Here is a 23,446-nt window from a genome sequence, read left to right on the forward strand (position 1 = left end):
GTAGAGAGAACTCATTCTCTGCTTCCTGTCTGGGACCCTGACAGGCAGTAGGCCCCTCACAGCTCTCTTCACTATCACAGCAAATGCAGTAGCAGTTGGCTAAAAATGACAAGTGTAGTTCCAAGAAGGGAGGGGCCCTGAGGCAACCCTGTCAGACCTCCTGCTGCCCATAGTCAGGAGGGAGAAGAGCTGGATTTTCCCATACTCCCCAGAAGATGGGAAAATATGCTGAGAGAGAGCATGGGTACAAGAGAGCCTGCATAGTATGAAGGGACAGCTTGGTGGTGAAGGGGGAATGGCTTTCTCCACAGGAAAGCCATGCCACCCTTGAATCAGAAGCAGATAGGGTGGCAGCCATCTAGGGAAGGCTGGGAGTGGGCTGGTGGGTGTGGTGAGAAGGGAGTGAATTCCCAGAAGAAGGTATAACAGATGTCTATGCCTTGAGAATGGTATCACACCCTTCAGCAGATGCCAGTGTGGCAGACACCAAGCAATGTCTCCCTAACCCCAAGTCTGAAGCTCTTTTAGTACCTGGGAATTTACCAGGCATTCCAGGGGGAAGGAAAGAAGAAGAAAGTCCTGAACCGACCAAGTTTGTCTGAAGTGACCAGAGTAAGTTTTCTGCCATCAGACTAAATGGGAACTTAGCATCTTTATCTTGAGTTACAGAAAAATAAAGAACATTACCAATTTCGTTTTCATACCTGAGGTTTTGACTTGTAACAATCATACAAACTATATAACGATTCCTCATCAATGGATATTTTTAAATGTTTCAAATTTTTCACTGTAAAAATTATGCTGCAATGACAATTTATATGTGCTTACTTATATACAGGTCTATTTCTCTAGGAAAGATGCCTAGAAGTAAAAATTCAAATGATTTTTTGTGCTTTTCTACAAACAGCTGTCCCACCCAACCATTTGCTTAGAACAACCTTTATCATATTACTAGAATGTGAGTTTCTTGAAAGCAGGGGGTTTTGTTTGTTCTGTGGTATTTGCACAATAAATATTTGTTGAACAAACTATTCACATTTTTGTGTCAAATAACTATGCTCTCTTTTCAAAATGTATATCTTTGAGATAATCTCATGAGCCACTTTTTCTCAAGACAGTATCCTATTTCCTGAATAAAAGTAATTCCAGAAGCAGACTATGAGCCAGCTAAGGAAGTTGGAGGAGGAATTTGAGTGGGAAGGGGGGACAAGGATTGCTGCTCAAGATTATCAAGTTTGGTCACCAATGAAACTGCAATTTTTACAGCATGTTGCTGGGAGTCTTGAAGAGGTTTGGTTTTCTAATAAATCCTCTCAGTAGGTAACATATCTGCCTCCCCCACCCATCACCACCAATAAATTTTGCAGTAGTCATCACTGATAATTTAAACAGGGATTGTTTGGAACAAACTCTATCCACTTTAACTGAGAGGCAGAGGAGTAAGGAGGCCAGAAGGGAAGAAGGGACACCAAGGATATAAACTCCCCTAACTTCATTTTGCCGGGGGCGCACCTTGCGTGAGATTAGAGATGACAGAGTTCAGATTTACAGAACTTCCGTTACTTGACAGATCTCATCTGTGAATATCACTGACTGTCTACTTCTCAGGTTTTAGTTTACCAATCTGTCAGTCCAGGTGAAATAAATCCACCAGACAAGTGCTCTACCTAATTCTACTTGATATATAAAGCCTGCTACATTATTAGATGTCAGTAAGAGCTAAATAATACCACGATGTTGTCATCAACAAGTTCAGTTTTCACTTCTTTTTTAATCCAGGTCAGCCTAGGTGATTAGAACAGTGTTTGCCCTCTCAGTCACAGTGGAAACTGACTTTTAAAAATCTCCAACAAATGACTGTAAAAAAAAAAAAGAAAATGCAGACCAGGACATTTCTCAAATAAATATTAAAAATCTAGATAATTTTTTCAGTCAGTTTGTGATTTAAACTTTGAGCTAGATATAATTACGGAATAGATAGACCTTGGGGGAAAAAGAGGTGGTAGGGAAAAATACATTGCAGAGTATACTTGAGGCAGTTCTTGAGATTTTTGGGCTACAAAATATGTTCTGTTTCTCTAAATCAATAAATATAGCAAAGGTCTCACACTAATATTCTCAGAGAAGAAAAATGCAAGGCTAGTGAAATAAATAAAAGGAAAATCTATATGAAAACTTAAATTGTTCTTCATTCTTATTAATTTCACTTTGTCAATTGACAAATCAATAGCGGATGAATATATTTTAGCTTTGCCTGCAGACTAGTAATTTATTTTTTTCTGGGTTTGGATTACAGGTGTGTTTCTACTGAGGGAGGCTCTTAGCATTTCAAAAGGGTATTAATAAAGCAAGACGTTATCAGATTGAACTGACCTAGATGATCCCTTCTGTTCACAGGGCTCATTCTTTGACAATCTCCAGGTCTCAGTTTAGATGCCATTCAATACTGACTGGATGTCAATGTGTATTGAGTGCTCACTAGGTGCCTCACAATTTACTTGTGCTATCACATTTCATTCTCGTTACAACTTTATGAGTTAACCCCATTTTAGAGTGGAGGAAATTGAGGCACAATGTACTCATATGTCCTTAGCTATTACACTGTATGTATGGAATGATAATAGAGGTAGCCTGGCTCCAAGGCTTATTCTTAACCGTGGTGCAATTAATCCCTCTAAGGTAATAATAGTGAAGAACGTTAAAAACAAGACTACCTTGGTTCAAATCTTGGCGCTGATACTTGCTGTGTGATTGTAGGCAAATAATTAAGCTCTTGGTAGCTGTTGGCTCAGGAATAGCAATAGTACCTGTTTCACAGTGTTGTTATACAGACTAAATGTTAGAATAGGAGCTTCAACAGTGCCTGGTGTTTGGAAACAATTTAATGAGGAATCCAACCCACAGATGTTTTTCTTGAATGAAGAAGGCAATACACCAACATAAAAAAAAGCTTTAAAAAAATTACTAAAGTTCTATGCAGATTCAAAGGAAGATCACATGTTAATAAATGAAAGAAAAGAATGACATCTTACATAACAGATGATTATTCCTCACAATTTATTGCTAAGTAGAATTTTACATATTTAACAAATATTATCCTCTGCTACACCTTGTGCTTTGGAATCATGATTAATGATGTCAGAAAAAGCTACCTATGAATCTCAAAGTATTACCTCTGACAGTGGCTCCTCAAAGTGGCTGAATCACCTGGGAGCTTTTTAAAATCATGTATACCCTGGCCTTACTCCCAGAGACTCTGATTCTTCAGAACTGAAGGGGGAGCACCAAGGAATTTGCACTTGGTGTTTTGTTGTGTTGCTTTTTTTTCTTTTTAATCTGAAAGTCCCTGATTTAAGAGAGTTGTACACCACTTAGCTGCATTATGCTTCGGTCCCTCCCCTATTTTTCGAGGAATGCCAGGGAAAATCAGGCCACAGCTGAGCGATCACCCTGCTACTGGCTCTGTCCTGGGCTTTATTGATGTCGTTGCTCTTCTGTTCTTGGATTTCCCACCAACTTTAGCCCCTTCTGCTGGGGATTAATAATATTGGAGATTTTAAGAAAATACCAGATTAGAAACATATTAGGAACCTAGTATTTAATTTTATTGGTGACTAAAACTGTGGTTGAGATTATCGACAAAAAAAGAGAAATGTTTTGGTAAACACTAGTTCTTTAAGCAATTAAAGCAGGTAAATTATTCATTTCCACTAAATAATGTAGATACTACTCTGTTTCAGACACTAGCTTATTTTTTTGTCTTACATTAATTATTTTCTCTTCATAATAATCCTGTGAGGTAGGCGTTATTTCACCATTTTGTTGATTAGGAAACTGACATTCATGATAACTTATTCAAGGTCCTGGCCAGTAAAGGCAGAGCTCAGATTCATGTCCAGATTTCTGAGTCCATGTTCAGAGTTGTTTCCCCTTCGCTAGACGAACAGGGGGTCATTTCTCTCTTCTGTGGTGAAAAATATATTAAACTAGGTTTTTTTCTAATGCATTATCAATTTTTATAATATCTTTTGTAACCTTACTTTTCAATAGACAGTCTTTTTTAGAATTACTCCACAGCCTCCACAAGGAGTAGGCAGTGAAAATTGGCAGCACAGTCCAGAGTCTGATTTAGTCAAACATCAATCCACTTGCAAATGTCCTTGGAAAAGAAAAAGTGTCTTTTAACACTTTGCCAAGCACTGGAGAGGAGGCTGGTTTGAAGGTTATACGAGAGTTTTCTTCCCACAGTTCAGAACATTCTACTTCACAGCTTCAAACGTCACTAGGTAATTTTTTTCTCTCATTTGATTGCTTTTTAATACACTTGGAGATGAAATTTTCCCCATAAGACACAGAAAACTGCTGGGTAGCCCTCCAGGTGGACCTAGCTGCTTGTGAACCTTCATTTTGGGTTAGGTGCCCTCTCACCTTGTTCTCAGAGGGACAGCAGTCTTGAAGCAGGATCTTATTTCCGTGCTCAGGAATTGAACTCAGCCACGAGTCCACCAGGGGCTAGAGGCTACAAGCAAAGTTCCCTGGCTCTTGCCCCATTTGAACACAAAATGTATTTCAAGGAGGCAAAAACAGGTACAAAGTATATTATTAGAGACATGGCACAAAGTATGGGAGAGAACACAGAGAAACTATTTATTTAAGTCAGAAGCAAGGCAGAAATAAACACCCAGAGAGGAGTGCCAACGTCCTGAATGAGGAATGCAGTAAACAGGTGATTTAAATCAGCGGTCCCCAACCTTTTTGGCACCAGGGACCAGTTTCGTGGAAGACAATTTTTCCAAGGACTGGAAGTGGTGGGGTGGGGATGGTTTCGGGATGATCAAGCGGAGTTCATTTATTGTGTACTTTATTTCTATTATTATTACATTATAATATATAATTAAATTATTATACAACTCACCATAATGCAGAATCAGTGGGAGCCCTGAGCTTGTTTTCACTTGACACCCACGGATAGATTTTTGATATGAGTCTGCAAGCAATTGATTTATTATGGTCTCTGTGCAGTCAAACCTCTCTGCTAATGATAATCTGTATTTGCAGCTGCTCCCCAGCACTAGCATCACCGCCTCAGCTCCATCTCAGATCATCAGACATTAGATTCTCATAAGGAGCATGCAACCTAGATCCCTCACATGTGCAGTTCACAGTAGGGTTCGCGCTCCTATGAGAATCTAATGCTGCCGCTGATCTGACAGGAGGTGGAGCTCAGGCAGTAATGAGAATGATGGGGAGCGGCTGTAAATACAGATGAAGCTTCGCTCACTCACCTACCACTCACCTCCTGCTGTGTGGCACGGTTCCTAACCGGCCACAGACCACTACCGGTCCGTGGTCCAGGGGTTGGGGACCCCTGATTTAACTCACTTATGTAGGACAGTCCTTCCAGGTATTTGTTTACATTTGGCCAATTATCTTGTTTCTTTTTTCACACCTGACCAGTCCTAGGACCCTTCCCAACATGCATGCACAACTTTTTGCTAAGATGGATTCCATTGCAGAGGCCTGTGGGTGCATGCCCACACATTACGGGGTGGTGCCCCCTCCCGTTTTGACCCCCAAGCCTTCCTGTACATGTGCAGACAGGGAAGTTTTCCTTGACCTCAGGAGTGGTCATCTTATCTCTTTACTTCAGCAGAGTTCAGCTTCTGCTATTAGCTTTGTCTTGGAGTGTCTGGGGGCAAACAAAGTTTCAATTTTACTCCACTTGACAAATATCAGCTGTCTGGCCCAGGGGCCCATCTGTCTCCTGCCTCAACCTGCCTCGGGATGCTGTCACCAAAAAGGGGAACGTTTGTAGTCTCTGACCAGGTGGCTTCTCTCCTGACAGCTACTGCTCCCCACACCCGCTCCAGTTCCTCTGACTCTGCTCATCCATGGGGTCTCTTGGCTGAGCAGATTGAAAAATATTCTTAAAATATATGATGAAGTACTTCTGACCCATTTAATAAAATCTAGGTGGGATGAGGTGGCTTCGTGACTGCAGTCAGTTTCCAGCATCACTCCATTTTCCATTTTCATTCCTTCATTTATTCACTCATTCATTTATTCAGTACATACTTTCTAAGGGAAGCTGTGTGCCAAGTACTCTGTTAAGCACTAGGAATGATTAAGTATCTACTGTCTACCCTCAAGAAGCTGACCAAGAAGTGACTTATAAAAGCAGACTGATAGATACAGTAACGGTGCCTGTGCAGGGTACTGGGGAGCGGAGGCCCACGGAAGAGGTGCATCTCTCCCAGCCTGGGGCTGGGCAGACAGTTACAGGGCAAAGTAGAGATTCAGGGGGAGGTTACCCCGTAGTTCATTCTAGTAAGATGTGTGTGAGGAATTGGATTGAGGTGAGAAAGAGGAGTGGAATGGGGTTTGATGAGGCACATTCTAGACGATGGAGACATTTTGAGCAAAGGCTTTGAAGAAGGAAAGTCATTGTGTGTGTGTGTGTGTGTGTGTGTAAGTATGTATGTGTGTAAGTATGTGTGAGTGCGGGGGTGAAAGTGAGTGTGTATATGAGTGTATGTATGTGAGTGTGTGGGGATGTGTGTGTGAGATAGTTACTGAAATCAGTTCATTGTGTCATCAGGGAGCAGAACAGAAAAGTACAGAATGGAGGAATACATTCATAGCTGCCGTTTACTTCTACTTACTGATCAGAAATCCTGAGGTGTACAAAGAGTTACCTAAAGCCTGAAAATAAAGACCAGCACTCTTCAGAAACCTTGACAACCCTTCCCCAAAGGCTTTTTCTTTGAGCTTTAGTTTCTTAAGTTGTGAAATGAAATGCTGGGTCTCTGGAGTGATCAAGCATGAAGGTTCTGAGATTGGCTGCCTGGGTCTGAATCTTGACTCCAATTGCGAGTTCTAAACTGAGGTCAATTACTTAACTCTCTGGTGGGATGGAGAGCTGACTGGTGGACCATTACAGATGTCATCAACCAGAGGGCACTAGGTATTTACTGGGGCAGCTCTGCAACCACGCATCCTCTTCCTTTTCAAGACCTACATCCTGCTTCCACATGTAACAGAACATTTGATGCTATAAACCAAAGATTATATTTATTAATCCTTGTGTTCCATGATTATATTATTAAACCTTGTGTTCCATGATTATTCAGAAATTTGTATGGATGACATGTGTTATGGGTTGAATTGTGTCCCCCTTAAAAAAGATATGTTGAACTCTTAACCTCACAATATGGCCTTATTTGGAAATAGGATCTTTACATAGGTAATCAAGTTTAAATGAGGTCATTAGGGTGGGCCGTGATCAAATATGACTGGTGTCAGAATAAAAAGGGGAAATTTGGACACAGAAATAGATACACAGGAAGGATGATGCAAAGACACACAGGGAGAATGTCACGTGAAGACAGAGGGTCTCAGTGATGTATCTACAAACCAAGGAACACTATAGATTCCTGGGAAACCCCCAGAAGCTAGGAAGAAGCAAAGGATTCTTCCTTCTGGGTGTCAGAGGGAGCATGGCCCTGCTGATGCCTTGATTTCAGACTTCCAGACTCCATAACTGTGAGACAATAAATTTCTGTTGTTTTAAGCCACCCATTTTGTGGTACTTTGTTACGGCAGCCCTAGGAGACTAATACAGCATGATACAATTTATTTTATTTAGTGGGTTCTTAGGAATGATCAAATGCCAACACTTCATTATTTGCTCAAAATATTTTTCATCATAGGGAAAAAATGTGGAAAAGAAGAGTCAAAATATATCTATTTTTTTTTTACAGGCTATAAGAGCCCCAAAAATGCAATAGAGAGCAACATTTTTGTCTGTGCTTAATTTCCAGTAGCTATCATTGAAGTGCTGATGTAAATTTGGCTAAGTGGCTATTTCCCACTGGAATGTGATCACACAAAAATAATGCAGGATCTCAAGGGCTGTTCCAGCTCTTCCAAGGGAGAAAGTTGATAAGTACCCCAATGGTTAAGAGACTGTTTCAGACTTATGTGATTGTTACCGGCAAAGAAAAGATCATAGTCATGCAGAAAGTTCCAGTGTTCCGGAATCCTGCATGTGGCTGCCTGTTGGCCCGCAAGAGATAAAATAGTTTTTAAATTGAAAACTTGTGACCAAAACAAAACACTCAGAACCTAAAGCTAATGGTTTTCTTCTTAAGGTATTTGTGCCCTATTATGTACTCAAAAACTTTTAAAGCCTCCAAAATCAACTCAAAACTCATTAAACATTTCTATCCTCCAAAGAAACACAAAATCTGAGACCTATAGTTTGCAAATCACGATCAAGCTCTGTATCACTTAAAACACACTCAAAATGTAAAGTTTCACTTTAACCCAAAGATCAATGTTTCCAATGAATGTATCAAGATTTATTGATTTATACACTCACCTCTTCATAATACCAAGGATCAACTGAGCACCAGTTTCTTCTTTAAAAGGAAAATTATCATTCAAATATTTCTTAAGATGACATTTTAATCAGACTTCCTGAAAAGTACCCCAAGGTCAGACTTTATTTATTACCCGACATTTTAAAATAGAAATGTATTTTAGTATTACATGGAATAAAGCCTCCTTTTGTTAATTTTCTTTAAAAAATAAAAATTATTTGACTTTTTTGGGTAATCGAAAACAATGTAAGGTATAATTCTCTAAGGGGTTTAATAAAATGCTAAACAAAACTTAGTTTGCATTTTAATCCTGATCAAAAGCAAAATGGCAGACTGTCTATAATGGCCTCAATCCAGAGCCCCTTTTCGTTCTCCTGGGATTTGTCACTATTTGGGAAATAAGAGCTTTCATTTTCTGTTCTATTCTCACCTAAAAACTCTCCTGTACTTTTTTTGGTCACTATTACCTTTGATTCCAAATCCTTTGTCCATTAACATATTTGCCTTTGCTCCACAAATCCCTCATGACATGGAAGTCACCTAAGAGTCTTAGACGTGGCTAAAAGGGATCAAAATATTCTGTAAATTTTTAACAGGTAGTAACAAAGTCTTCTTGATTCAAAATTGCCCTCTTACCCCCAAAAAGCTCTGGTTAAAAGATCTTGTAAACTAACTGAGGCAATGTGCTGCTGCTCGGCCTTGTGTTTTCTTACAGCTCTACTAAATATTACAGTGATGCAGAGGAAGGGGGTGTAATTGCTTTTGCTTTCTTTTTATGAGCCAGTTTGTAGGTCCTCCTTCTGTGCTAAATACCTTTCAATGAATATTGCAAGAGCTGTGCAAAGGTTTGTACCCCAAATGAAATCAGTTTGTTAATTTTCAGTTCTTTCTCAAAGGATGAAAAAATCTCCCCAAGAGACCCCTCCAATCTGAGCACCAGATTACCTGTGCCATTAAAATATAGAGAGCACTTTCAAAGTCACTGACTCGAATTTTTAAAGCCCATTGGATGGGCTTTAATTTTCATGACTTTTAAAGTCAATTAATTGCAAGTAACTCAGATGGGTTCTGTTCTGAGACTGTTTCCACTTTTGTTAAAACTGAGTATCCCTCTGGGTCAGGTTAGTACTTGCTTTGTTCCTACTGAAACCAACATTTTGGGTTCAATGGGTTTTCTTTCACCTTATTTTCAGAAACTTTGCTATAAAAGAATTGCCTGCTCTGTCCCTGGCCTGAGATTGTGTATAACTCTTGCTTACATTCATCTACTCAAGTCAGGATTAAAGCTGGAATCTGAAACTCCTATCACAGTTTAAAATGGTGGTTTTCCCCAGAAGAAGACCTCAGAGTCATGGTCACAAGGAAGGCAGAGAACTAGGAAACAGTGTGGTGGCAGGACAAAAGTCAAAGATCTTCTCCAGAGGTCCCAAGTTTTATTCCAACAATTGCTTGGACATGTGGGTAATGTTGACTGAAAACTGGGATAAAGAACTTTTGGCCACTTATCCTGCCTTTATAAGTGCCTCTATATTCAAGCCCTTTATAGGCTATCCATAAGGACAAAAAATATCAAACAAATGAATACTGATTTTTACACAGCCCATGTTAGAATGTAATTTAAAAGAACTGAAAATTGTCCTGCTGTATTATGACAGAAGTGAAATAAACTGATTTTTTAACTCTCCTGAGACAAAGTTTTATATAACAGCTCTATTTAGAAATAATTCACGTACCATAAAATTCTCTCTTTGAAAGTGTACAATTCAGTGTTTTTTAGTATATTTAAATGATTGTGCCACCATCAACACTATCTAATTTTAGAACATTTTTATCAGCCCAAGAAGAAACCCTGTATTCATTAGCAATTACTCCCCATTCCTCCATCCCCCAAGACCCTAGCAATCACTTACGTACTTTCAGTCTCTATAGATTCACCTCTTCTGGACATTCCATATAAATGCAATCATACAATATGTGGTCTTTTGTGACTGGCATCTTTCACTTAGCATCATGTTTTCAAGGTTCATTCATGTTGTACTTCATTCCCTCAGTATCACTACTTCATTCCTTTTTATTACCAAATTGCTGAACTGAGAAGATCAAGCTCAATAGTCCAAGAAAAACTATTTGTTATATGTTTATTACCTAGAGAAGCCTTTTCACATTAGCCTGATGTGATTTGCTCTATTCTGGGTTAAGACACAAGAGCAGGGCTTCCCTGGTGGCGCAGTGGTTGAGAGTCTGCCTGCCAATGCAGGGGACACAGGTTCGAGCCCTGGTCTGGGAGGATCCCACATGCCACGGAGCGGCTAGGCCCGTGAGCCACAATTACTGAGCCTGCGCGTCTGGAGCCTGTGCTCCGCAACAGGAGAGGCCACGATGGTGAGAAGCCCGCGCACCGCGATGAAGAGTGGCCCCCACTTGCTGCAACTGGAGAGAGCACTCGCACAGAAACGAAGACCCAACACAGTCAAAAATAAATAAATAAATAAATAAATAAATAAATAAATAAATAAATAAATAAATAGCTTGTGGTAAAGAAGTTTGTAAAAAAAAAAAAAAAGACACAAGAGCAACTTGGTAAGTATTATCTCACTTCTGCCAGAGTGACGACTGGAAACAGAGTCATGTACCAATCAGGTAATTTGATGAGAGTTTAATAAAGGGACTCTTCAGAAAGTATGGGTGAGATGTGGACTCTCCATGGGGTAGTGTAACACCTCAGAGCCAGTAGGAGCAAGGGACTCTTACCATGCCTGGACCTGAAGGGCAAGGAAGTGAAGCAGCAATGAGATCCCAGAGAGAGAGCTGTGGGGAGAGGACCACCTAGCAGGAGCTGAATGGTAGGAGGAGAGAGAATCGAGAGGGCCGGGAAGATAGGGTGCTGGCAGTACTGCTCTGCCTGACCAATTGTGCCACTTCCTGGGGATCCATGTGTCCAAAGAGAAAGCTCTGCAGAGGGAGCAGATTGTGAAGAGTGAGCCAGGGAGGTGAGAGTGTGTGATTCATCCCTCTCCAGTGATGCCTCTAGATCTTCAGGAAAGCTATGAGCACCACAAGATGCTTGCCAAGAGTGTCTTTTTACTTTTTCTTTTTCATGGAAACCAGAATAAGGCTGAATTGAGAGAGCAGATTTGGGTGCAGGAATACAAAGTGAAAGGAAAAAGAGAAATCAAAAATCCACAATCATGGAGGAGGGTTTATTATTTTTCCAGACCCATGCAGATCTCCAAAAGATAAGAGGGACTGAATGATATCAAGTGCGACCTGGGTGCATTTATATCCAAGAATAGAGAACTAATTAGTTCTAGATAAAAATTATTCATAATAATAAAAGTTAGCCTTACTATGATCTCCACAAAAGATGCTCCTTATGATCCTTTAATGAAAAAATTTTAAATGTATATATCATTATTTATTATTCAATGTCATTAGTTTTTTCCTCTTAGTTATTCCTTTAGTTTAATACTGCAATAACATTGTCTTATTCTCCCATTCATTATAAATGAACAGTACCACACCTATATTAGAGATTAAGTAAACTTTTGCTTGTTAGTTTGGAAAACCAACCACCATTTTTATAAATTTTGTTAGACTGTACATTATGATTCCAAGTAACAAACATTAAAATAACCTTTCATAATATGCCTATTTTTGAACTGGGGACTATTGACCTTAACAGCTGAATTGAAGAGGCTTGCCAGAAGAAGAGGGTCAGAAGGAAGGACGTGGGGAGATGCAGTGATGAACTTTTTATAGGGAGATAAGAAATTTAGAAAGGCAATAAATCAGTGAGGAAAGTTTGAGTAGTGATGTTCAAAAAAGAAACTTACTGTATTGAAGGAGGGCAACATACTAGATTACATATGTCTTGTCACTGAATTTTGAAGTATATATTTTTCAGCAAGGCATTGAGACAAACTAGATAAGAGATCATAGAATGTTTACATTATTGCAACCAACCAAAGTGAGGCTGGCCAAGTTCATAGGTGAAATTAGTCCAAATGGAGAGAGGGTTCAGCTAAATTAATTGCATCTGCACCTTTCCCAGTTACTCAAGTTACTGAGCCCCTCCTATTCTTAATTATTTTATAATAAGTAAGGCTACACCTTCTCCAAGGCTCCAAGAGCCAAACCAGCTGCAGGAAAGTGCCCTTTCCCCCAGTATCTTAGGCATCTGAACTATGCCAGTTCTTTGCAAATGGCATAACATTATATGTAGAAAATTCTAAAGTCATCAAACAAAAACCTGTTAGAACTAATAAATGAATTCAGAAATAACCATCCTTTGAGCACTTATTCCATGCCCTATGCTAAGACATTTACCTAACTGTGTGTTTATAGCCATGTCATGTGTAGCTATTAATTATCTTCATAATTAATATGAACACACTAGTCTTCACATCAGTGTGTCTGATCCCAAGTGAGATCTCTTTATCATCACAGTAAAGTTCTCTTATCAGAGAACTACATGCTTAAATTGTATTGCTTTAGACCTTTATGAATTATTTTTACTTAAATATGCAAAACTGGCAATGTTGATGATAGTTGTTGCATTAATGAAGACACATCAGAAATGATTCCCAGGTCTCTTGGTCAAAAAGTTCTTCCAAATAACTGTTTTTGTTTTATCTCAAGAACACCAAATTGCATTTATTTGATCCTGTTTTCTTCTTTGATTTGGCCTCTAGGAAGCACAGAGAAAATCATTGCCAACCTTTCATAACAAAATATATGCATTTCTGTATGCCAATTTTACCATAGATTTATTATTTTCCTGTCCATATTTTTCCTTTGCCCTAATTCTCTCATTTATTTACTTTAGTTACTTTTCATTTTGTGTATTTTTTAAACCTACTCAAATCCTTGGTAAAAAAGTATATTGGACTTCCCTGGTGTTGCAGTGGTTAAGAATCCACCTGCCAATGCAGGGCACACGGGTTTGGGCCCTGGTCCAGGAAGATCCCACATGCCGCGGAGTAACTAAGCCCGCGCGCCACAACTGCTGAGCCTGCACTCTAGAGCCCACGAGCCACAACTACTGAGCCCACATGCCACAACAACTGAAGCCCTTGCGCCTAGAGCCTGTACTCCGCAACAACAGAAGCCACGGCAATGAGAAGCCTGCACACCACAAAAAAGAGTAGCCCCTGCTCACCTCAATTAAAAGCAAGCCTGAGCGCAGCAACAAAGACCCAACACAGCCAAAAATAAATAAATAAATTAATTAATTAATTAAAAAATAAAGTATATTAAGTAAGTAAATACAGTATATTTAATGTGATTCTTTTTCTTAATTTAATATTTACTTTATATTGGAGTATAATTGATTTACAGTGTTGTGGTAGTTTCAGGTGTACAGCGAAGTGGCTCAGTTATACATATACATATATCCATTCTTTTTCAAATTCTTTTCCTGTAGAGGTTATTACACAATATTGAGTAGATTTCCCTGTGCTATACAGTAGGTCCTTGTTGATTACCCATCTTATATACAGTACTGTGCATGTGCTAATCCCAAACTCCTAATTTAACCCTCTTCCCCACATTTCCCCTTTGGTAACCATAAATTTGTTTTCTATGTCTGTGAGTCTATTTCTGTTTCATAAATAAGTTCACTTGTTTCATCCTTTTAGATTCCACACATAAGTGATATCATATGATATTTGTCTTTCTGTGTCTGACTTACTTCACTTTGTATGATAATCTCTAGGTCCATCCATGTTGCTGCAAATGGCATTATTTCATTCTTTTTTATGGCTGGATAGTATTCCATTGTATATACGTACCACATCTTCTTTATCCATTCCTCTGTTGATGGACATTTAGGTTGTTCCATGTCTTGGTTATTGTAAACAGTGCTCATATGAACATTGGGGTGCATGTATCTTTTCAAATTATGGTTTTCTCCAGATATATGCCCAGGAGTGGGATTGCTGGATCATATGGTAGTTCTATGTAATTCTAATTAATATATTTGGCAAGAATTTATCAAGTGTTTGTTATATTACCAGAACTATTCTAGGCACTGCATATTTACTGAAACCTCCAAAATAAAAACAGTAACATAACTATATGTTATTCTGATATTTGAAATATAACTTCTTATTATTCTTATTCTACTGGCCAAGCAATGTCTAGCCAAAAATATAAAATTATCACAGGAATATGCTGACTCTGGTATTCTGCTTTCTTCTATCACAACACACAATGGCCTTTAAATCTATTTTTTAACTATAATGAATACTGTCAGTTTGAACAGTTTAATGCATGAAGCATGCAGAGCAGTTACAACCAAAACACATTCATGAGTACAGCTACAATAGCACAAAGCACCAATGGAGTTTCTTCAACATCTTTAGAGACATTAATCAATCCTCAAAACTATTTTTTCTCATCTGAGTAATATGCCAGCAACTCTAGGCCAGAGAAGGGGAATGAATTATACTTCATCTGACCCTTTTCATCAGATAAAAAAGAAATGCAATAACAGAACCCAAATGCAAGTCAGAGTTGCCTGTTATGACTAATAATCCAATTCTACAGAGAAAAGAAGAAACAAACTAAGAGATCAGTCAGGATTACCTATAACAGACATATTTAATTCAGTTTTGCTATCCTTAGGATTTATCTCACTCACTGAGTGTTCTGGCTACTTTTAAGAAAGTGAATTAATTATTAAGCAATTTCTATAAAGCTACTTGTCAGCTTTTTCATTCCACCCCAAGAGCAATGATGCAAACAAATGCAGTCACAGAGTAGAATGAAATTAAAGTTTCAATTGATTTCAATTATTGACTACATTTCAGCTAAATAGGGAATTTAAGTTTAGTTCCCTCATCTGACTTTAATTTTCTACAAAAGAGAAAGGACAGATGTTTTAAACTTTTTGATTATTTATTTATGAAACATGTATTTTAATGCTTTTTGTACCACAGCAACTATTATCCACTGTTTTTCTATGAATAGAGACCCCTCTAATTAATAGGTTTACTGATTATTCATAATCATTCCAGAGAAGATTGATACTTAATTCCATCAAGACAAAACAAATCTCCTAAATAGTTTCAAGAAAGGACAATGGAAATTAGAAGCTAGTATTAGAATTGATGATCTGTGAGCATATTTTCAGTCATTTTTTAAATGTTCTGACTATATCTCTGGTTGCCTGGTATAATGTTTTCAAAATTAGATAAACTACATTTTTATGTGAAGAAGAAACCTGAGATATACTTACAAAAGGAACCCAATTAAAATCTTTCTACTGTTATCAAAGTCATCAAATGTTAAATTACAACCCTCCTTAGGTTTTACTCAACAATAGAGTTGAACTTTTAAACCAAAGAATTTCTTTGCATGAATCATTTGTTCAACTCTTTCTGATCAATGTTAATGACAAATGAAAATTATAAGAAGTATTATAATCACAGTTAATACATATGCCATTTAGAGTGTTTTCTGTTGTGAGTCACTGACAACCCTTCCCAAACAGGCTTAAACAGTAACAGGCGGTTGATTGACTCATGGAACTGGGGTCCTCAGTGTAATACCTTCAACATTTCCATTCCATTTTCCTTTTTATTTTTTTTTTCAGCTGTGTCTTCCTCTAGAATTTAGTTTTTTCTTCAGATGGATCCCCCTCAAGGAGGCAAAATGGCTCATACACTCCAGATGTCACACTGGTGCACCAAAATATCCAGGGAGAGATCATTTATTTGAGTTACTCTCTCTGAAAAGCAAGCAAATTCCTCTTCAATAAAAACTCTCATCTAACTGGTTTGAATCTGGCCACTTGCAGAATCAATTCCTGTGGCCAGAGAAAGGCCCTGATTGGCTTGTGCCTGAGTTCCTTAGCCAGTCACCGTGGCCAGAGGGGCAGGACCTCCCTGACTGTCTAGGACCAATCAAGGCTCCCCACGGGACATGGTAGAGGGGCAAATCCCACCCAGATCACAGGCTGCTACACCTGGCAGAAGAGGAATAGATGTCAGGGAGACCGGTATGTGACCACTTCTGTTCCTAAACTTTTTTCGGGTTTTTTGTTTTAGTTGTTGTTGTTGTTCAACTGTATTCACAGCAAAAGGTGGGAGCATAATGTGAAACCCAAGCATACACTAAGGCAGTTGTAAATAGAAGAAGAAGCCTGAAAATTATGGTGAGTCCCAAATTCCCATTTCTGAGATTTTACCAAAGACTCAAACACTGAAGTTTGCTTGAATTCTAGATCAAAGTGAATGTGGCTTTTTATAATATTTTTTCACTGTTTTTAAGAAACTTTGCTTTCAAGAGTTTACTGCATCTGACTCTTAGGCTGTCCGTCATTCCAAAAAAATCAGCAGGCATGAGGATTCCCACCTCCTTCACAGCTTCCTGTGAGACAGCTGCCTCTAGGTGAGGTCACTTTGTGAGACTCCAAGGGCAAAGAAGCAGCTAAGCGAGCTGGAGCCTTCTCTCTGGCACAATCAGGTAATACGTCCTTGTCGTGGGCATGGAGACAAAGAGACCCGCTAAACCAGCAACTCCTCATCTTCCCTGGTGCTGGAAAGTAGAAATAGATATGTTGAAGAATGCATCCAAACAAATCAGTAAGTCCCACCTCTAAGTCCATAAGGGGCAAATCATTTCTGATAGAGAAACCTCTAGCTTTATTATTGAACTGTCCTTCTTTTCATAACTGTTAGAAAAGACCATAACAGTATCTAAGCATCTAGTGAAGGAATTCCAGTACCTCTCCTGAAAGGAAAAAATGTCTTAACCTAACCAAAATAGTACATTTAGGAACTCAGGAATAGAAGTAGTCATTACCTATTTAGTATAAGTTATTCTTTTAAAACAATAGAATTCACAGTGTTTTCTATTTGAACCTTTTCATTTTAAGTGTCTTAAAATTGAGTCTCTAATAAATCCTGTCAGCTTCACAGAAAAACATCATACCCAACTAATCAAAGTCCTTTAAGTAGCTGAGTGACATGTCTGTTAGTGCCTAGAGCAAGTCAAAGAAGTAATCTGTCTTGACTTAAGCAAAGCTATAGACACTGTCCTACTTGGCAAGCATTCCTTTTGCACTTACTGCACGCCAGGCATGGTGCTTGTCACTGTCCAAATTTCCAACTTCACCACCAGCAGCACTGACTGAAGCTTGCAAGAGGAGGGTGTGAAGAATGGGAGAAATTAGAGGTGGAGAGAGGGAAGAGGGAAGGGAGGGAGAGAAGAAGAGAGGAAAGGCAGGAGGAAAGGAAAAGGGGGAAATATTTATTTATCGCTGGCCAATTAATGCTGGTAGCTGGCTTCTTTCCTTGCCACGATCTTGTTTAGTGAGAATGGAGGTGAGAAAAGGGAGAAAAAGTCAGAAGGAAATTGATAAGGAGAGAAAACTCTGCCCCAGAGCTTTCCATCACCTCCACTCAGTCAGTCTCAGGGCCATTCTTAATCCTCACACCATCCACCTCCACACTTATATTCAGTGACACATCTCTAGAGCTACTTCCTTCATCCCAGAGTGTTGGAAGACAACTTCAATGCCTTGACACCACCAGGTATGAAATAGGAGAAGATATGTTCCTGGTTCCCAAAGACATGACTCTGAATAAATATTATAAATATTTATATTATATTATTATATATATAATTTATTTATTTATTATTTATTTATTTATATTTATTTATTTATAAATAAATATATATTATTTATAAATAAATATTCTGGCAGCAGTTATGGTCTCAATTACTACATACAGTAGTTCTGTAGTTTATTGAATTCCCTCCCTCATGCACTGAGGCTCTACTATTGTCAGTGACTAGTCTAGGTGATGGGAGGCACTGACAAACAAGGTCTCTCTTACGGAGCTTACATATTAGCAGGGCACGTACGTAATGTACAAAGACGTTAACAAGAAGGTATAAGGTGGTAGATATATTTTTGAGCTATACAAAGAATTAAAACAGGATAACATAATAGAATAATTAGGTGGCTAATTTGCACTGTGTGTCAGAGAAGATCTAATAGTTAAGTTGAGTCTACTAGGCAGCTGTACCCAGGGCCATTTTTCTGAATGGCTGAAGGACAAGAAGGAACCAGCCTTGCTAAAATCAGACAGGATAGCATCTAAATGAGAAAACAGGTAGTGCCAATGTCCTAAGATGACAACAAATCTGACTTATTCAAGGATCTCAAGGAAGACCAGTGTGACTGGAGCACAGAGGGTGAGGGGAGAGTGGTGTGAAATGGGGTTTGAGAGGGAGCAGAGGAAGCAGCACGAAAGGCATTGTGGGAAACTCCTAGGGTTTGAGGAAGTCATTGAGTTAGAGAACTCTGGCATTATCAATATTATCAATATTATCAGCTGCCAGCCTTATCAGTACATATTGCAAATCTATTACATTTTAAAGAAATTTGTGGACTTTTCTGGGGTCGGTCCAAAGCATGATAAGAAAGATCATATCCATGAGAAAATGCTTTCTGAATTCCAGACAAGACACTCACACAGTCTCTTCAGACTTGATTCATTTGCAACCTGGGTGGGGAATCTTCCTCTAAAATCGCTTGGATATTGTCCCAATATTGTATCACTGTTTACCTTTTTCTTGAGGTCAGATTTGGAAAGTGGATAACTGCAGATTATCTGAATCTTGTAGGCTTCGAGGAGAACCTGGCTTACCATTTCTCTCTTTACCAATGTATATGGAGCCTTACCACTGGAGAGTCATCTGTCTGGGGCTGGGTCTATAATTCTTGTTTTGTTTAATTTGTTTGAAAATGTCTTCTGACAAAAAAGGAAACAATTAATTCACACCTTCTCCTTCTCAGTTTTAAGTAAGACAACTTTCGCTTTGAAATTTTTCATAAACCTTTTTGACCTTAAAAAGCAATAGTAATAAATCATCACCACTTTGAAAACTGCATTAGTAAGCAACTCATGAAATACGATTATATATTAAGTTATTTGTGAAAATTATTCTCTGAGGTTCAATGATTTTATTTTGAGAAATATATCCCATTTTCTAGGATCAGAGATCACTCTTGTATATGTCATAGGCCACATCAAGTAATTTGAAACATGTTGGGACATAAATAAATGTAAAACGGTGTTCTTCAAAAAGTTAATGGCTATCTGATGCACAAAAGATTTATTTTTCATTCAGTTAAGTTACTCAGATAGAAAATGATAATATTTTTATCACTATCTTTAAATGGCTGAATCCTTATTGTAAATTATCTTCTAGGGGAAGGTATTTGGGGGACTATTTTCTCAAGACATTAGAGCAATGTAATGTAAGCTTACCATGAGTTCAACAGACCCACAAATTCAGAGGCTAAATAAATTGATAAAGTAATTTAATAAAATTGTTATATGATTTTCCAGTTTGGGATATTCATCACACATAATATTGCCATAACACTTTCAAAACACTTTATATTATGGAAAACTTCAAACATACCCAAAAGTAGAGAAAATAGTATATTGAAGTCTTGTATACACGTTACCCAGCTTCAATAATTTTCCATATTTTGTCCATTTTGTTTTATTATTCCAGTCAATTTCTGATAAGAAATTTAAGAACTGAAAAAATATATGCAATAAACTCATAGTTATTCTGAAATTAACTGCAAGGTCACTATCTTTCCTAACACTATATATCTTTTTCTAATTTTCTTACTTTTAGTCACAAGTATTAGATCTAAATTTCCTAAGTAAAAATGTAAGATATAGTGACTCCTTATCATATTTTTTTCACAGCATCACACCTCTCAGTGACTTGTGGGAATTCAAAAAGAGGTAAGTACTAATTGTTTTGATGTTTCCAGCTTTTCTGTTTCAGAACCATAGTTGTAAGAGGGGAGGTTGGCAAGAGAGCAAAGGAGCGAGATAATGCCTGAAAAGGACAAAATGGGAACCATCTTACTGCTTGATGATATTCGATGAGTTTAGATGGAATGATGTTAATGATAGGAGAGCAATCTCAGGATGTGGGAATCTCTGTGAAAGATCATAAACTTCTTTGTGTGCTTGTGCCTAATGAATAATCTTAGACTTGTTTCCCTGCTTATAGAAGCCAGTCTTAAAATCTCCATCCCTATAGCCATTATATTACTAAGGTTTCTGTTATCTCTCCCATGTATTTCTGTGATGGCCTCTTCCTGACTCTCCCAACCCCAGTACGTTTTCCACACTATCTACCTTCAGTCAGGAAAATGTCTCTAAAACTCAATGATGAGCAGGTTTGACATTCTCCAGTGGTTCCTCATTGACATCAGGGTGAGTCTGTCTCTTTAGCGTGACTTGGGTGAACATTTTAAACCTGACTCCAGCTTAACTCCTTGCCACCACAGTATGTTGAATTTGTTGCACGAACTGGGAAGACTGTCCAAGGTTTCCCTTCTGGGTGAAAACTAACTTCACACCATCTATTTATTCTTCAGATTATCCTCTCACTCAGGATCCTGACCCCTCATCGCTGTGAAGTGCTCTTCCACTGCTCCCATAGCACCAATGAGGCTGTGGTGTAAAGCCTGTTGACATTCTCATTCCCCAGTAAGACAAGAACTCTCTGAGGCAGGGGCCATGCTGTACTCATCACTGCATCCTCAGCCCATGTCCATTGCTCAGTACATATTAAGTGTTCAATAAAGGTTTGTTGTAGAAATGGCTGAGTGAGTGAATGAAAAATACGATTCTGCTTTTTTCAGTAAAATAATTCCCACCAAAATGGAAATAAATAAATAAATAAATTTTCAAAATTAAAAATTTTTAAAAAGGAAAGAATCATTATTTGGAGTATCATTTACTATAATAGAAGTTATGGACGAAAGTTCCTTCTAGTCAAGTATAAAGTTCTAGAGCTATTTTCTTAATATATACTAATATTTTTAATATTATATCTTCTTATGTACTTTGTAAAATAGATATATTCCAGATCTATAATCTTAACATATTATTATTCATTGTATCAAGTCCGTAGCAACAATATACCTCAGTGGGGTTTCACTAGCACATTATTGTTGTGAGCTGAATAGAAGTCTTCCACCTTCCCAGCCCACATGACTTAGTATACTTAATAAGAGCAACCAGAATAGCTCTAGCTTCCCTAAGAGACTCCTAAGAGAATGGATAAGAGGAAGTCGAGTCTATTTTTTCCTCAAGCAACCAAGCACACTTTCCCCAGAAACTGGAAAGCACAGGTTATTTAGGTTTTTGATGGAATTTATTGATTTGTTAGTGTTATGTTTCAGTGTCTCTTGCAACTTTAAACCATTTGTATTCTATACACTGCCTTACGTTCTTTCAGAAACAGATGGTACATAAATTTAAAATAAATAAAGGTACAGTTTAATCTATATAAACTACAGCGTTGTCAACACTTAATCACATAATATGTTGGTGTATTTGTTTCATGGTTATGAGATTAAGTTGATCAAATTTTTTTCTTACAGGATGAATCCATTGCTTTACTTTGTTTATATGATATTTATACTTTCTTACCCTAGGTAGAGAATGTGACTGACTGCTTCATTTAGTAGCCCTGATCTTAATGCAATGCATAATAGAGAAAAGATATGAAAAAATATGCCACTTCTTTAAGTTCCTGGGGGAATATACAGCCCTTTCAAATACATTTAAGAATAATTTGTCTAAAATGTTGTAATCCAGCCTATAATTTATTTTTATTTTCAGACCTTTGCTATCATTTTCTTTATTATATTTGCTCTTCTGCCGAAAATAAAGCTTGCATATATCTGACAATATGTATTTTTAATAAAGTTATGGAAGAGCTTTCAGCTTTAAAACATAGGATTTGATAAAGTTCTTCAGTCTTATTTTAAGAATAATAGTGAAGATTCTATGATTCAGACTGAACAAACATTTATTGAAAAGCTGCATGTTCCAAGTGCTTTCTCGTGATATCTCATGTGATCTTTATAACAATGTGGTGAGGAAGGTATTATTAGCATCTCTGTTTTACAGATGGGCAACTGAGACTCATGGGAACTAAGTTGCTTACTGTTACACAACAGAATGGAAAATACCTATGAAGCAGCCTGACACACGGTAGGCATTCAGTTAATACTTACCAAGATGGAAAATACACTACATTTTAAGACAAATACTGTTTGTTTTCATCATTCTCAAATCCCACCACACTAAATGAGTAAACATGAGGTTTAGCAAGTATTCTGACTCATTTATGTATGTAATTTTGTAAGTAATCTGTTATTTTATCTGAACTGTCTGCCATTTAAAAAAAAACTCTTTAAGCATGTTTGAAGCCAATCTTCTCAAATTATATTGTATTATTAGTCCAACATATCTCTTTCCTTTATTGTTTTATTGAGGTATCTAAGAGAAATTGTTTCAGCCAAAGTAGTTTGAGATTCTTTTAGTCAATCTAGAAAACCATCTCCTATGTTTAATCAGTGCTTACCTGTCTTAACATTGAAGTTTGGGATTTGCAAATGGCAAATTGCTTTAAGGTCAGTCTTCATGTTTTACTAATTTTTCCCCCCAAGCTCCTAACATGGTGCCTAGTATATCATAGATATTCAATAAATATCAGATAAATGGAATGATGGATGAACAGTTTCCATATAGAATGTCACACACATATTGAACAAGTAATTCCTCCCTGAAATGTTTCTTTGGGTTGGATTCAATAAGGCTAGTTAGGACAATGTTCAAACTCTACTACTTGCTTACTGTGGGAATTTGATCTATTCGCATAACAGCCGTAAGCCTCAGTTTTCTCCTTTTTAAAATGGTAACAATGAATTCTATTCACTGTAGTGACAAATGTCTCGTAAAGGTCTGGAAATGCTGTGGGAGGAAAACAGATATCGGAAGCAACTTAGAACAAATAAACTGGTTGTCAAAAAGTACAGAGTTCAACCTCTTAATAAACAAGCTCTTCTATGATTTGGATTTTGCCTGCTCCTTGACTTCAATTTCAACCTCCAACCCCCTATTCCTTCCCCAGCACTCCCACTACCCACATATTGCACATACACACACTCACACACACACACACACTCACAGGCTATGCTTGAATCACACCCACTTGCATTTTCCACA

This window comes from Balaenoptera acutorostrata, chromosome 17, assembly GCF_949987535.1.
Source record: "Balaenoptera acutorostrata chromosome 17, mBalAcu1.1, whole genome shotgun sequence".
In the NCBI taxonomy this organism is placed as follows: Eukaryota; Metazoa; Chordata; class Mammalia; order Artiodactyla; family Balaenopteridae; genus Balaenoptera; species Balaenoptera acutorostrata.